We start from the raw sequence: 16,101 nt of genomic DNA on the forward strand, positions 1-16,101 counted from the left end.
ATCTGGCTGGGTTTCCCCAGCCACTCTGGGCGGCTTCCAACATTAAAAATACATTAGAAACATCAGTCATTAAAAACTTCCCTAAACAGGGCTGCCTTCATATGTCTTCTAAATGTCAGATAGTTGTTTACTTCCTTGACATCTGATGGGAGGGCGTTCCACAGGATGGGGGGTGGGTGCCACTATCGAGAAGGCCCTCTGCCTGGTTCCCTGTGGCTTCGCTTCTCGCAGGGAGGGAACCCAGGTGCAAGACAGCTTAGCGGTGTAAAAATGCAGGCTGAAATCTGTTTCTTGGCCTGGGGAGAAGAACTATCATGTAGTAGAAAGGAAAGTAATGGGCCATTGACACAACCTGTAGGCAGCATTGGAGTTTGACCCCCTCCTCTGATGAGGGGATAGTGAGCAGAGACAAATGCCAGGCTTAGGATTTCATTGTTTGATGATGTAAACTAGGAGGAGGAGCTTGCCAGGGTAACGGTGGGTGTGATGTCACTGCAGGAAGAAATGTGCCCCTTTTAAACTGAGCCGTTGTTTTCTGCAAGTGTTGCTGGGGAGGAGAAGGTGGAAGCAGGCAGAACTCCATGCATGCTGGTCAGGAGAGGCTGCACCAAGAGACTGGGGGCATAACTGCCTGCTGCTTTGGACCCAAGTTATGAGGGCAGCAATGAGAGACCCTGTTGGGGATTAATGTTCTGCCCTTCCTCCATCATAGCCCAGGTTGTATGTGTAAGACACACCATATTTCTTATTGACGCTAGTCTCTTCTGTGCTCTGTTCAAAAGGAACACAAATCCTGGTTAAGCACCCTGGAATCTCAGCAGAGATTGGGGTGGCCAGTGGCATTTTGTAATGTATTTTTGTGTTTTTATATTGTAAAGGGCCCTGAGATTCTCAGATGAAGGGCAATATATAAATGTAATTAATAATAATAATAATAATAATAATAATAGGTAAAGGTAAAGGTACCCCTGCCCGTACGGGCCAGTCTTGACAGACTCTAGGGTTGTGCGCCCATCTCACTCAAGAGGCCGGGGGCCAGCGCTGTCCGGAGACACTTCCGGGTCACGTGGCCAGCGTGACATCACTGCTCTGGCGAGCCAGAGCTGCACACGGAAACGCCGTTTACCTTCCCGCTAGTAAGCGGTTCCTATTTATCTACTTGCACCCAGGGGTGCTTTCGAACTGCTAGGTTGGCAGGCGCTGGGACCAAACAACGGGAGCGCACCCCGCCGCGGGGATTCGAACCGCCGACCTTTCGATCGGCAAGCCCTAGGCGCTGAGGCTTTTACCCACAGCGCCACCCACGTCCCCAATAATAATAATAATAATAGCAGTTGGTAAAAGGCACTTCTGGCAACTGGGGCTACCTGAGCTGCCAGTGACAGACCTGGATCCAGAAGCAGCCCCAGATTGTGACTCTGCTCTTTCAGGCAGATTGAAACTCCCTCAAGAGCCAGCAGTTGACCAATTTCTTGGACATGGGAACTGCTCACCCACGGTGCCTTCATCTTGCCAGATCTAGTTGGCCATTGTGAGAATAAGATGCTAGATGGGCCACTGGCCTGATCCAGGAGTCTCTTGTTATGTCCTTAAGGCCTTGCTTTTTCTTCTTCATGCCCATAGTTGCTGCTTCTTGAAGTGGAGAAGTGACAATCAGGGAAAGAGGTAAGCATCCCCTCCCGTTGAACAAAAAGTACCAAACCTACAGTATTTCCAAAAACTCTTTTTTGAGACATGTCACTTCCTGTTTGATTTCTAATCAACAGCAGACAGAAGGTTCTTGACTGACTGGTGATCTCTAATACAAAGCAAACAAATTACCCATGCATATTAATCAAGTCTTCTCCTCTAAAATCAGCAAAGCTAAGTATTCAAAACTGAATGTATACAATTACCCAATCTTGGCACAGTCATTAGCCACCACTGTCCCTGATACCCATAGTTAATCTTCTCAGGTTTGTGGGAAGAGCTGACACTGCCAATAGTTACTCTTCAGTCATTGGGATGTCAGTCTTCCAAATACCATGTAATAAAGTAAGTCTTGCATATACAAAATTAACATGCAAGGCTTTGTATTCAGGGTTAATTCCGTTCATTTAGCTTGAAAGTGTTCTGCCCAGATGAATAATTGCCCGGTACCTCTTGGTTTCGAGAGCTGAAACATCTTATCTTGGAATGAATTCCCATCTCAGATCCTTTCAAGTTCTTGGCTAGGTGACACATACATATCCCTTATGGCTGACAGAAACAGGATAGATTAAAACCCCCTAATGGATCGTGTAAACATGCCAGTGCTTCACCTTGAACATTTGTTTGTTTGTTTGTTACCTGGGACTATAAATATAAGGCAGGGATGGAAAACCTGTGGCAGAAGAGCAGAAATAGAATGCAATAGCAACCTCTCCAATTGTTATTCTCAGCAACTGGTATACTGCCTCTAACATTGGAGGTACAACATAACTGTCATGGCTGGTGACCCTCCAGATGTTATTGTACTCCAACTCCCATCCGGCTCTGTCACAATGGTTAGGGATAATGGGAATTGTAGTCCAACAACAGCTGGCAGGCCAAAGGCTCCTTATCCTGATATAGGGAGTCCAAATATCACTCCCAGGGTGGATCTACACTCATGGTTTATAACGCTAAGGAAGAAAATAAAAAAAATTAAAAATTGTCCAGTAGCACCTTAGAGACCAACTAAGTTTATTCTGGGTATAAACTTTTGTGTGCATGCACACTTCTTTAGATACTCTAAGGTGCTACTGGACAATTTTTTAATTTATTTTGACTGTGTCAGACCAACACAGCTACCTACCTGAATCTAGAATGCTAAGGAAGAGTTAAGGAATGTATATCTTAATGTATTGCTTGTAATATTAATAATGTGTTATTAAAATGTAACACCAGAGGGCACTGCAGAGTAACCAGGAACCAGCAGTAAGGGCAACTGTGTTGTTACAGAGGAATGTTAAGGAGGAACTTTTAGCAGTATGCCCTGCGATGTTTTAGATCGGTATATCTAATATTGTTCTAATAACGTTACAACAGTCAGGGTAGATCCAGTACCAATGCTCACTGGTTCTCTGATCAGAGAAGCAAATGTTACTGTCAGCTAATCTTGCATGGCTCTGGTTTTACTCTAGAGTATGTAGAGGAGTATGCATGCTCTGGTCCAGGGGGTCACGAAGAGTCGGACACGACTAAACAACTAAACAACAACAACAAACAACAACAACAACAACAACAACAACAACAACAACAACATGTAGAGGAGTTCTAGGTGGTTTTCCAACAGCTATAAAATTTGGCTTCCCACATCCAGAACCTCACTGAATCTGGGTCATATTCTGAAAACATTGTATGTTCTTTCTAGTCAGGGTGGTTTTAGGGATCTGGGATATAGCTTGTGGTGTTAGCACATGTTAGATTAATCCATTTTACCTGCTTCAAGCCTTTAGAATGGGCCAAGGTATAACTAAATATATTCTTATTGTTGGCTAGAAATGTTTTTGTGTAACAACATATGCAACATATCAACCTTGATTCTATTCTTTCTGGAACTCATTAAACACACTCAGTCCCTCAAAACACACTCAGAAGGAATCAAATCACCAGAAACCTCTGCTATTTAGAGGATGGCAAGAAATGTGAATGTGTTTGTAAAGGTGTTCAGTAATCAAGGACAAGTATAGGTGGCTCTTGTTAGGCCAACTAAAATATTACAAAGTATTATGCAAGCTTTCGAGTTCTCTAGATGGCATTTTCTAGGGTGGAGACTTGGCTCCAACCAATAATAGTTGAGGACGTAGGGCGGCATTCACCTATTGAGTCCTGTTAGCCAATCCTCTACACAAGGACTTCTGCTTGCACAAGAAGGCTTCCCCATCCTTCCTCCATACACTCCCTGCACCCCCCAAAATTGGCTTGGGGGTCAGAAGAATCCCAAAAAATGTGCACTGGGGAGGAGATGGGGGATTGTTTCATTTGGCAAGTTGAAATGATTGGTCTAATGGAATGATCACAAGTGTGGTATTGAATTCCTCCCACTATTTAACTCTATAATTCCTACATTCTGTCCCCAACTAAATCACAGCTCACATGAAGTCCTTCAAAGGACAAATAACGAATAACACTTCTCTTTAGGTGTAGGCAGTGCTTTTTTTCGTAAAAAAATGTGTAGGGGTTACTCTCATTTTCCTACTCATATTGAAATACTGTCCCCCAATGAGGCCAAACTTAGTTTCACAAAATGTTTAGGGGTATGCATACCCCTGCATCCCCCCAGGAAAAAACACAGAAGTCTCTCTAGCCTCTGGGGTTTCTGTCCATTACTGGGGTCACTTGACTTCCTGATCAGCAGTTTTTGTGAATGGCCCCAAATATCCCAGTTCAGAATTGTCAGTGACTCTCATGAGCTCTGCTTCTGGGGTAATCTCCTTCCTCTTTGGTGACTGCTATGGTACTTCTGGTATGCCTGTCCATATAAATGCAGATATCATTCTTGTTGCCACTGTTACCTTGTTCTTCTTTTTAGTATAAAGCAAGGTTACTCACTTTGTATGCCCAAAACAAGACACCATTTATTGCTGAACAGACTGACACACAACATAAGAAAATGTAAAAAAGCACAAGAAGCTTAAGGCTGGAGTCTTAGTTCCAACCCAAAATAACTGGAGACAATATTTCACTCTGTAATGACAAATTACTACAATATTGGCTCCATCCTCCTTTGATAGGAAGCAGTACAGTGGTACCTTGGGTTACATACACTTCAGGTTACATACGCTTCAGGTTACAGACTCTGCTAACCCAGAAATATTGCTTCCGGTTAAGGACTTTGCTTCAGGATGAGAACAGAAATCGTGCTCCAGTGGCGTGAAGCAGGAAGCCCCATTAGCTAAAGTGGTGCTTCAGGTTAAGAACAGTTTCAGGTTAAGTACGGACCTCTGGAAACAAATTAAGTTCTTAACCCGAGGTACCACTGTACTAGAGCTTGTTATCAATGCCTCAGTGTGTCAGTGGCTCAGCACAAATAATTTCCCATCCATATCTCTGTATCTCTGCCTGGTTCCTTCTATTTTGGCTTTGCAATAGCAAACAGCAGGGACTCCTCTGAAACGAGCCAATAACCCTATGTAGTGAAAATAAAAAGCATTCCAACTTCTGCTAGAGAATTAAGTGCCTGTATGATGTCGAAGAACCTTATTATAACAAGCAAGATTCTCCATAGCAATGTAACTACTGTACAGATAGGTTTTGTTGTTGAGATCTTTAGTATTTCTCTGTCAACCACAGACCCCTTCTTTTAAGTATTTGTTCAAAATAGCACATGCCTGTTTTGAAACTTTCCATCTGTCATGAACTTCTGCAAACTCCTCTGAAAAGTGCTGAAATTTACCTGCTAGCTTCCATTTAATATGTATATGAAATTTAGTTCCTGGGTTTCTTTCTGTGAACATTCCTGTTAAACATGGACCGGTCAATCTATTTCCAGTTTGTGTAATTTTTGCATCTGTTCATTCCATTTTATTTTTGCATCAATCTGCAATTTTAAAAAATAAATACTATTTTTTAAAACAGTACTTAAATATGCATCTTATATCAACACACACATTTCTGAATAGATTTTATCCTAAACTACATACTTTATACATATTTTATACATCTTGGTACATTTAGTGAGCCAAGAACTACTGTAAAATTCAGAGATGTACAAAACATAAAAAGATTATATTTGCAAAGTATAAAAAGATTTGTGTATTAGGCTGCAGACATTATTGGCTTAAATGCAGCTAGGTTGTTCTTTTTTCAATTCATATCAAAACTGGTTTGGGAGAAAATGCAGGGGCATGTATTTCATTTTTTAAAAAAGACAGGGTAAAGGATAGATATATATGGATTGTGGTTAACTGTCGTGTTTATACCACTTTCCAAACCAGTAGTGGGGTAGCGCAAGATGCAGAATAAACAGGAGTGTATACACAGCCTTCGTCCGGGATGCATGAATTAAAATGTTTAAAAATGCAGAGTGAACAAAATTATCCCCAATGTCTAGAAGCTCTTGTACAACTTAAAGAGCTAGGTTGCTATTATTACATTTATTGATTACTGTATTTTTCGCTCTATAAGACGCACCAGATCCCAAGACGCACCTAGTTTTTGGAGGAGGAAAACAAGAAAAAAAATATTCTGAATCTCAGAAGCCAGAACAGCAAGAGGGATCGCTACGCAGTGAAAGCAATCCCTCTTGCTGTTCTGGCTTCTGGGATAGCTGTGTAGCCTGCATTCGCTCCATAAGATGCACACACATTTTCCCTTACCTTTTAGGAGGGAAAAAGTGAGTCTTATAGAGCAAAAAATACAGTACATTTTTATCCTGTTCTCTTCCAGAGCTCAGGGGAATCCATCCCTTCCCAAGAACCTCATGAGTTTTCAGATGAAACAAAACTATTCAGGTGGATAAAATTTCATGTAGTCTGCAAAACTTTGGAAAATGCTCTCCAAAGTAGAAGACTGGGCAATTAGCACACTGCCATGCATGTCTACATCAGTTCCATTGAATTCTATGGGAGTTGCTCCCAGATAAGTATGTTGAGGAATGCAGCCTTAATAAGCGAGTTCCAACTTTAGTGTACGGTGATCCACACTGGAACAAAAACAAAACAAAATAAAACTGGATGGTGTGTGTGTGTGTGTGTGTGTGTGTGTGTGTGTATGTGTGCGTGCTAGCTTTACATATATGCTGGTGGCTTCTAACTTGACAGTGACTATCCAGAAAAAAAAGAGCTGAACATATCAGTTAGCTAAAAAGGCAAATTCAATTCAAGAAATGAACTGAAAATAAAACAAAACACAATCTCAAAATGCATTTTTAAATGGTTGGTCATTTTCAAAGTATCATAGTTTAGTCATCCCATCTCAAAAGTGATTTTAAAATAGAATATATATATATATATAGAGAGAGAGAGAGAGAGAGAGAGAGATAAACAGTATATATATATAAACAGTATATATATATATATATATATATATATATATATATATATATACATATATACACAGTAACTAAATGAACAAATTCCAACAGAGGCATCATCTGCCCTATTCTTAGTTTTACTGTTGTTTCAGCATCTTGAACCCAACTTGGCTTTCCAACAGGAAGGGTGCAAGGGATTTGGAAAGATGGTCCAGAACAGGGGTGCCTTCCAGATGTTTTGAACTACAATTCTCACCATCCCTGACTATGGCTATGCTGCCCTTTAGATATCGGAAGATGGCTATCATATCTTCTTTCAGTCTCCTCTTTCCCAGGTTAAACATATCCAACTACCTCAACTGTTCCTCAAAAGGCTTGGTTTCCAGACCTTGGATAATCTTGGTCACCCTCCTTTGCACACATTCCAGCCATAGCTGTCAATGTTTTCCTTTTTTTAAGGGAAATTCCCTTATTCCGAATAGGATTCCTTGCAAGAAAAGGGAAAAGTTGACAGCTATGATTCCAGCTTGTCAACATCTTTCTTAAACTGTGCCGCCCAGAACTGAACAAGAGTAGCTTTTTTTTTTTGCTGCTTCATTACACTGTTGACTCATGTGGTCTACTAAGTCCCCTAAATCATTTTCACATATACTACCGGCAAGCTAGGTGTCTTCCACCTTATATTGGTGCAGCTGGTTGTTCCTGACTACATGTACAACCTTACATGTGTCCCTATTGAAATTCATTTTGCTAGTTCAATAATGCTTGATCAATAATGGTTACTTGAATACATAGAACTTGAATGAGCTTCTTAATACTGTTTCCATTTCTATCCCCTGGCCATGTCCATACTGTATTTCTGATTAGTTATGTCTATATCGAATTCCCTTAAATATGAAATGCAATGCATAAGCTTTATGAGTTTAACTGGTGGGTATTTTTAGGCAAGTAATAGCTGTCTTGTTGGCTTGGAGGTTGAAACAGATGGAGAGAACATACCTGGGTCATCTTTTAATGAAGGAAGCAGGGCAGGGGAAGGCCGCCATTTGGGCAACTGAGAGACTTTTGACATTTGGAGAGACAGGCTTATGGCTTCCTTCCATCTTAAAATGTGACATGACATTCAGTGATAATAAGGACTAGAGACCTCATTCGTCTAGCAGTGCAGGAAAGCCATCACATTCTCTAATATACGTTAAAATTATGGAGATATTTATTTGAGATCTTCTTTTAAATAACCAACAACGATGTAGCAAACAGTGACATTCAAATGAACCCATTAAGAGTTGCCAAATCACTAAGGAGATATATATACTGTGTATTCATGCCACACAGAGATCTTGTCCTGGAAAACAGAGCATCTGACATCCTCAGGCCACATCATTACTTTGAAGTTACGTGGCCTTGGTTCTGTTGATTAATGTGCCATGATCTTGATTGCCTGAGTTTTTAAAATTTATTTTGCAGTTGGCATTAGCTGAATGCCGATCTAAATAGATAAAGAATGTTCCATATGACCATGTGAAAAGAAAAGTGCTTTTTCTGGAGGTGACCTGCCACTTCCTGTTGCCTGCATATTTCATCAGGTGCCATCATCATCATTATTTGACAGCCCTTCACCCCAAGGTCCCAGGGCAGGTTACAACAATTAAAAGAGAATGTCAAAAAACAGTTTGAAACAATTTTCTTCAAACCTAGTCAGTCCACCATCCTTTAACACAAAACAAAGAAAAAGAGTTTTGCTGGGGTCATTTCAGGGAAGTAAATCCAAATTATTATTGCAGACACAGTCTTTCTAACTTATTGTAGCTATGCGCTAGTATATTACACTATTACTGCAGCAATCAATGCAATAGTTTGAAATAGCACTTTCATTCTGCAGCTCTCTTTTTAGCTGCTAATAAACTTTCTCAGCAATTTACCTTTGGGGCTAAAATGTCTCAAAGGTAGTGAAGCATGCAGCCTGGCTCACTTTATATACTGATTAAAAAAACACAACTTAGTCTTAAATTTTCCATGGCAGAACAAATACTTCCCTGCTTCCCATCCAGCTTCCTCACTTATCCCCATGGTTGTTTTATCTGATTGGTAAAAAATCTTGTGCACGGCACTGAATGACTAATGTTTGTGCATCTTACATATTAACTTGGTTTAGAAGTAATTGCATAGAGTTCAGTTTCAATGATCATTGACTCAAGCAAGTATTAAAAGGTGGCCAGTGTGTGTACATGTATATGGATGACACACATGACACACAAGAATCATTTTATATAATTATGGATCCATAATTAACTGTACATCACAGGTGCCAACCAATAACTGGTGCTGCAGTAACAATCCATGCTGCACTCAAAGATGCCAATAGTTGTTTTTGTTTTATGGTAATTCAGGCAACACTGAATTTATGCGGTGGTTACATTATGCGGGAGGCAGTAGAAGACAGAAGTGCCTGGCGTGCTCTGGTCCATGGGGTCACGAAGAGTCGGACACGACTAAACGGCTAAACAACAACTACATTCTGGGGATAGCACATAAAACCAAAACTGCATATAGTCAAAGCATATTGGGTGCAATGGCAGGTGGGATTTCCAAAGTTTCCCTCCCCCAGACACTCATCCCCTTTTTGCTGCCTTTAAAAAAATGTTGTTGTTTTTTGCCAAGCACATTAAACGCGCAAGCTAAATGCATGAATGTTGCAAGTTGCCTATATAGAACTAGGATTCTATCATCAGGAACTCATCCTTGCGGTTTGAGTCCGGTTATAGAATTTCTTTAGAATGGATTTGGTTGGTGGAATACAATGCTACACAGTCTATTTGCCATTGGGTAGGTAAACCAGGTAGGTAGACTAGGTCTTGAGCTTACTATACTTCTGCAAGTATCTTGTGATATTTCCGGAGTAAAGGTTTATAGCACAAACAGATTGCTCATATCCACCCCCCCCCCGAGTGTTTTGTTTGGCAGAAAATCTGTTACACTATATTGTGGCCCACTTCACATGGAACGAACAGCTTGGGCTGGTGGCTCAGCTCTACCCCCTTCTGGACAGGGATAGCCTCACTTTTGTGGTCTTGGTTCTGGTAGCCTCTAGGCAGTGGCGTAGGAAGGGGTGTGTGGTGGGTGTGGTTCGCCCCGGGTGTCATCTCTGAGGCGGGTGACAAAATGGCAAAAATATGTGTTTTTAAAATAAATAAATAAAAATTGGGCTCACGACACTTTTTTTTTTTTTGAAAAATAACTCCTGCACCCACCACACCCCCCCTTCCTATGCCACTGGTAGCTAGGTGAGGCAGGGGCATTGGGTGCCACACGTGCATGCGCCACGTGGGCCTGCAAAGTGCCTGAGCCACACGTCTCTCCTACAGCTGAGGGGGAGGCTGTGGAGAGGCTCCACGCAGCAGGCTCTGCCTTGCTTTGTCCTGTCCCCATGGGCGGATTGCCCCGCCCTCGGCTGCAGGACACACGCACTGCACTGGGCAGCTGAGCAGCTATGCCGCTGCCTGTAGGTTACATGACTGCAACACATTATACATTGGGCTGCTTCTAAAGACAGTCCAGAAACTTCAGCTGGTGCAGAATGCGGTGGCCCCTTTGCTAACCGGGGCAAGATGATTTGAACATAATAACACAAATCCTGGCCTGACTGCACTGGCTGCAAATTAGCCTCTGGGCCCAATTCAAAGTGCTGTTTTCAACCCTTACACAGCTCAAGTTGGCAGTACCTCAAGGAGCACCTCTCCCCATATGAACCCACCCACACCCTGCAGTCATCACCTGAGGGCCTTCTTTGTGTGCCCCCTCTATGAAAGGTCTGGAGGGTGGCAACACAAGCATGGGTCTTTTCTGTGGTGGCTCCCAGCTTGTGGAATACGCTCCTCAGGCATGCTAATATTTTAGGCACCAGGCTAAAACATTCCTCTTCTCTCAGGCCTTTGCCTATGTAAACAATCTATGGCTTTTTAAACTGTCCTGTGGGATATTGTTTTGCTTGTTATTATTATACGCAATTTCATGTTTTTATAATATAAACCACCCTGTGATCCTTGGATGAAGGGCAGTATAGAATTAATGATGATGATGATGATGATGATAATGTGGTTTATGACTAGAATGCTCCTGGTTTTCTAGAATAATGTGTGAAATTTCCCCCAAGTTTTCACTTTATTTCCAATAAAATAATTTTTTGAATACATTAATCATCCCAACTGAACAATATTAGACATCAGGCCTTTCCTAAATCAGCCAAACTGACAAAGCAAATGGCGAATTAATAAAACTAAAATCCAAGGAAAGCGGAAGCAGTTTCTGAAAACTGGACTGTTCGTGTTGAGTGTTTTTGGCTGAAGACAAACAACGTTTCTTGTGTTTAGTCATCCCTGTGGTGAAATATACGTTATTAAACACAGCTGTGCTACATTGGCTTTATTGAGCCCTTGGACTCTCATTTTGCTTTCACAAAGGCCGAACACCCCCTTTTCAGGATATAACAAATGTGCGCTGCTTTAAAAATATCTCGGGAACAATGAATCAGAGCAGTTAAAATAAGCTCCCCAATACAAAGGGTAAAGCGAATCAATTGCAGAGATCACTCTCACAGCTCTATAGAGAAACCAGTGTTTAGTTAACAGTCACACAGAAGACTTCCTGCCATTGCATATTGCCCTTCTGTTAAATCATCTGGTTGCTGCTCTTTAGTTATTTCGCACCAGCTTTGGAAACTGCCTAAAATGAGTCAAACCGTTGGTCCACTTAGCCCAGCAGCTCTCCAGGATTTCAGTTTGGTTCCGTTACTTTTATTGGTTTGTTTAAAGTGGCTGATCATCCCAAAACAATACTGCATATCTAAGCAATCTCCAAAAGATGAACAAACAAATTCATTTCAGTGATGATAAGAGGCAAGTCTAATTTTACAGCTGCAACAGCAAACAGTTCTGTCTTATAGGCTACATCAGGGATCATCACCACTCTTTTCTTCCTATTTGTCTTCACACTACCACAAGACTCCTGGCTAAAGTTGGTCAGAGTTTTGAATGGGAGCATTCCTGTTAGGGGAGACCACCAATGACTAAAAGCACAGGCTGCATACACACAATCTAGACCTTTAAAAAGGGAGCGGGTGGCGCTGCGGTCTAAACCATTGAGCCTCTTGGACTTGCTGATCGGAAGGTCGGTGGTTCGAATTTGTGGGTGAGCTCCCATTGCTCTGTCCCAGCTCCTGCCAATCTAGCAGTTTGAAAGCACACCAATGCAAGTAGATAAATCGGTACCGCTGTGGTGGGAAGATAAACTGTGTTTCTGTACGCTCTGGCTTTTGTCACGGTGTTCCGTTGCACCAGAAGCGGTTTAGTCATGCTGGCCACATGACCCAGAAAGCTGTCTGTAGACAAACACTGGCTCCCTCAGTCTGAAAACGAGACGAGCGTCGCAACCCCATAGTTGCCTTTGACAGGACTCAACCATCCAGGGGTCCTTTCCCTTTCCCCTTTACCTTGAAAGCATGTTTGAAGCACATACTTTCCTGCAAAGGATTCTGAGCACTGCAGCTTTCTCCTCAAAAAGTGACAACTCCCAGAAACCCTTAGCAAACTAAAAAAGTACTTTAGCTTCTTGGGAGCAAAGGCCTGTCAATTGTGATTATTTTGGTTCAAGAAGGAATGCATGTTCTGATTAGCCACTAGGGGGAACTGCTGGCCTGGGAACGAGACCAGGCTGCTCTCTCAGCAAGCTTAAGACCTGTAGAGACTGACTAACCTCTGGGATGCTCTAAGCGCATAACTCAGCATTACCAGCCATAGGTGACTGCCTGTTGCTTCAGCTGGCAGTTACCATTGGATTTCTGGCCAGAGTCTTTGTTAGCAGGGAACCAGGGAACAATGGATGTGTAGATTGCACACACGAAGCTGCTAATGGAGAGGCGGGGAGAGTCTGCCTCAGTTTTTGGCAAGTGTTCGGTGACAACAGCCTACCCTTCAACAGTGACTTACGATGCAAATATACACACGAGGATAAACAAAGGCTGCGGTCCCATGAATACTTACCTAAAGCCAACTGAACACAATGGCAATTCACACTGAGTGAACGTGTATTGAATCAGGAAGCATGCTAACAAAGGCTGAATTGACAACAGAAACCCCAAATATTTCTGGGTTGCTAGAGTATGAATACTGAACATCATCTGAGCATTGGGGGGATGATTTAACCCACCTGCCTATTGTTGCTGCTTTTCAATCCTAAAGTGTCCCTGTAGTTTTTATGCTGCTACTGCTACAGAGCAATAGAGCATCTCTTCTAATATATAGGCGATTCTCTGTGCTTAAAACAGCACCACCTTCATAATATTTCAGCAGGGTACCAAAACGCCTGGCACCAAAATGATTTGATTCTGCTTATTTGCTTATTTGTTTTATGGAGTTAAAAACCGCTTCACGGCCAGAGGCTCTTAGAGCAGTGTATAGTAATATGTAAAACACAAAAAATAGGCTTTAGAAACAACAAAACCATTCTTACAGTTGTACAATTAATATTCCATAAAATGGCTGAGTCACACTTCAGGAGAAAGGTCTTCATTATGTGGAAACTAAAAAATGCATCACCATAGCAGGACTAGGAAGGGTTAGTCACAAAGGACCTAAAGAGCCTAGTATCTGGAGGCTGGGAGAGGAAATGGTCTCTCCACACTTGAACCCTAGAGGCAGCATCCATCCACTGAACTGCCAACCAGAGATTAAGGTCTGAGTCCTGCCCCAGGGTTCATGCTCACTCAACCCCACGTGCCTGATGTAACTGAGGGCCCACCCAGAAGTCTCCAAATATTGCGCAAGACTCCAGATACATGTGCGGACCCAAGAGACACTCCATACTGGGGAAATAATCTGCAGAGCCTTCTCCAACACAGGAGAGCGCAGTCTGGCACATTCTACTCATGTAAAAACACCAGGCAGGCCCCACAAATAACCCAGAGGTGCATTTTAAATAAAAGAACACATTCTACTCATGTCAAAACACGCTGATTCCCAGACCATCTGTGGGCCGGATTGAGAAGGCAATTGGGCTGGATCTGGCCCCTAGGCCCCTGGGCCTTAGTTTGCTTACCCATGACCTACAATTCTGAGGCTGTATCTTATACCATATTCTTATGTCCTCTCCAGTCCTATGTTCACCTCCCCCTGTCTGTTTTCTTCTGGCTGATTATATGGAATAAATGACGCCTGTTTCTATTTTAACCACTTTTCCTGCTTCATCTATTGTGTGTATCTTTGCAGTGGGTGGAAACAGCAAGAGCAAGGAGCTGAGTAAATGGAAGGGGTGGTTTGGGGAAGTGTTACTCTATTTATATGCAGTGAAGTGCAAAAAAGGGGGGTTGTATTTTATTCCTTTCATATGCAATATTTGTGGGGTGGGGGAGTGGATTTCAGCCACTTTATCTCCAGGCAAGAAAATGCCAAAAGCAAAGCGAACTTGGCTTGAAAAGGTTTTCCAAAAAGTGAGCAGCTGTAACTTAGAATGAGGGATAGTTTCTATTGTTGCTGCTAGCCAAAACCCAATACCAGGTGGAGCTGGTAGACAGCTGCCCTGGACACATACTTAACCTGTGCCTCCATGGACAGCTGTGAGTCCAAAATGACTCCCAGGCTGCGCACCTGGTCCTTCAGGGGCATAGCTACCCCATTCAGGATCAGGGAGTCCTCCACACCAGCCTGCTCCCTGTCCCCCAAGAACAGTACTTCTGTCTTGTCAGGATTCAACCTCAATCTGTTAGCCGCCATCCATCCTCCAACCACCTCCAGGCACTCACACAGGACCTTCACTGCCTTCACTGGTTCTGATTTTAAGGAGAGGTAGAGCTGGAGGAGAGGTGTGACCACAGTTGGAGTACTGTGTACAGTTTGGGTAGCTGCATCTCAAAATACATCTTCTTGGGCTGGCAAAAGTGCAAAAAAGGGCAGTGAAAATGAACATGGGGCTGGAGCAGCTCCCCAAATTTCCACACCCTCTCCAACAGATGGGGTCAGCAGAGTGGGCTATTTTGCTCCAAAGGTGGGGATGCAAGGACCCATGGTGAATGACCTTGAGGAGATTCGCGCATAAACGTCCAGAACTGATTTGAATGGTATTCCTATATTTCATCCCAATCTTCAGCTAAGAGTGTTGCTCTCAAATCTTGTCCCCCCAGCTTTTAAAGCTTTCTTGGGATCCTGTCATTGCTGATTCTTAGGGTTGCCATATTTCAAAAAGTGAACATCCAGACACAAAATTTGTTGAGTTTTGAGGACGTTTTTTTTTTAAAAAAACAACTCCAAAAAATTTGACGTCTTGGAGCTATTTTTAAGGATATTGGCCAAAATATAAACTTACGACTCTAATACAGAATATATTTTAGATATTCCCTTAAAAATAAAAATAAAATAGCAAGCTGTTGGGAGACCCAAGCTTCAAATGGGGACAGTGATCTTGTAGCTTGAGATGGTTGGATAATGAGGGGAAGAATCAGATGAATCTGGAGCCAATTATGATGGACATTTTGCAATTTTTCTTGAGGCTGCTCACCTCACAGTTCGATTTGGCTATTATTGTTGCATTGATCTAGTGGCTGGAGACATTTCCCTCAATCTTTTGGATATGGATCAGTGGAAACAAACACTGACGTTTTCTTAAGTTGGCAGCAAATCTTCATTCCCTTTATTCACTGGCAGCTACAGCCACACTTTATCTCAGTACTGGCTTGTGTCAGAAACACTGAAGGAGAAAAGGGACATGGGGCTTGCCATTTATGCCTCCTCAGTTTTAGACTAATTTTTAAGAATGAACACGTTTCCAGGACATTTAGAATGAAGAAGGAACCTTGATCTTTCAGGAGGATCCTGAGTTTAAATGAGCAGCACACTGTGTTCATCAGCCTTCCACAAGCAGGCACCTTCTCTAAGTTTTGGACCACAATTTATGTTTCTCTGGTCTCTGGCCACACTGGCTGAGTATCAGGACAGACAAAAGACAGCATCTCTTTGCACAACACGTAGTTCTATTGTGGAACTCACTCTCAAAGGAGGAGATGATGACCACCAACATGGATGGCTTTAAAAGAGGATCAGACTGATTCACGGAGGATCAGACTATCAGGGACTACT

At 42.4% G+C, this 16,101-nt stretch overlaps 1 long non-coding RNA gene across 1 annotated transcript; it reads left to right on the forward strand.

Annotated features, from left to right (window-relative positions):
* The first annotated feature begins 360 nt into the window (after window positions 1-360).
* LOC310677038 lies at window positions 361-6,675 on the forward strand. Its single transcript, XR_014510883.1, has 3 exons — window positions 361-717; window positions 1,624-1,665; window positions 6,391-6,675. It is a non-coding gene; the product is annotated as an uncharacterized lncRNA (long non-coding RNA).
* Window positions 6,676-16,101: the final 9,426 nt, after the last annotated feature.

The sequence above is a fragment of the Podarcis tiliguerta genome (genome assembly GCF_965153285.1).
Source record: "Podarcis tiliguerta genome assembly, chromosome: 4".
NCBI lineage: Eukaryota > Metazoa > Chordata > Lepidosauria > Squamata > Lacertidae > Podarcis > Podarcis tiliguerta.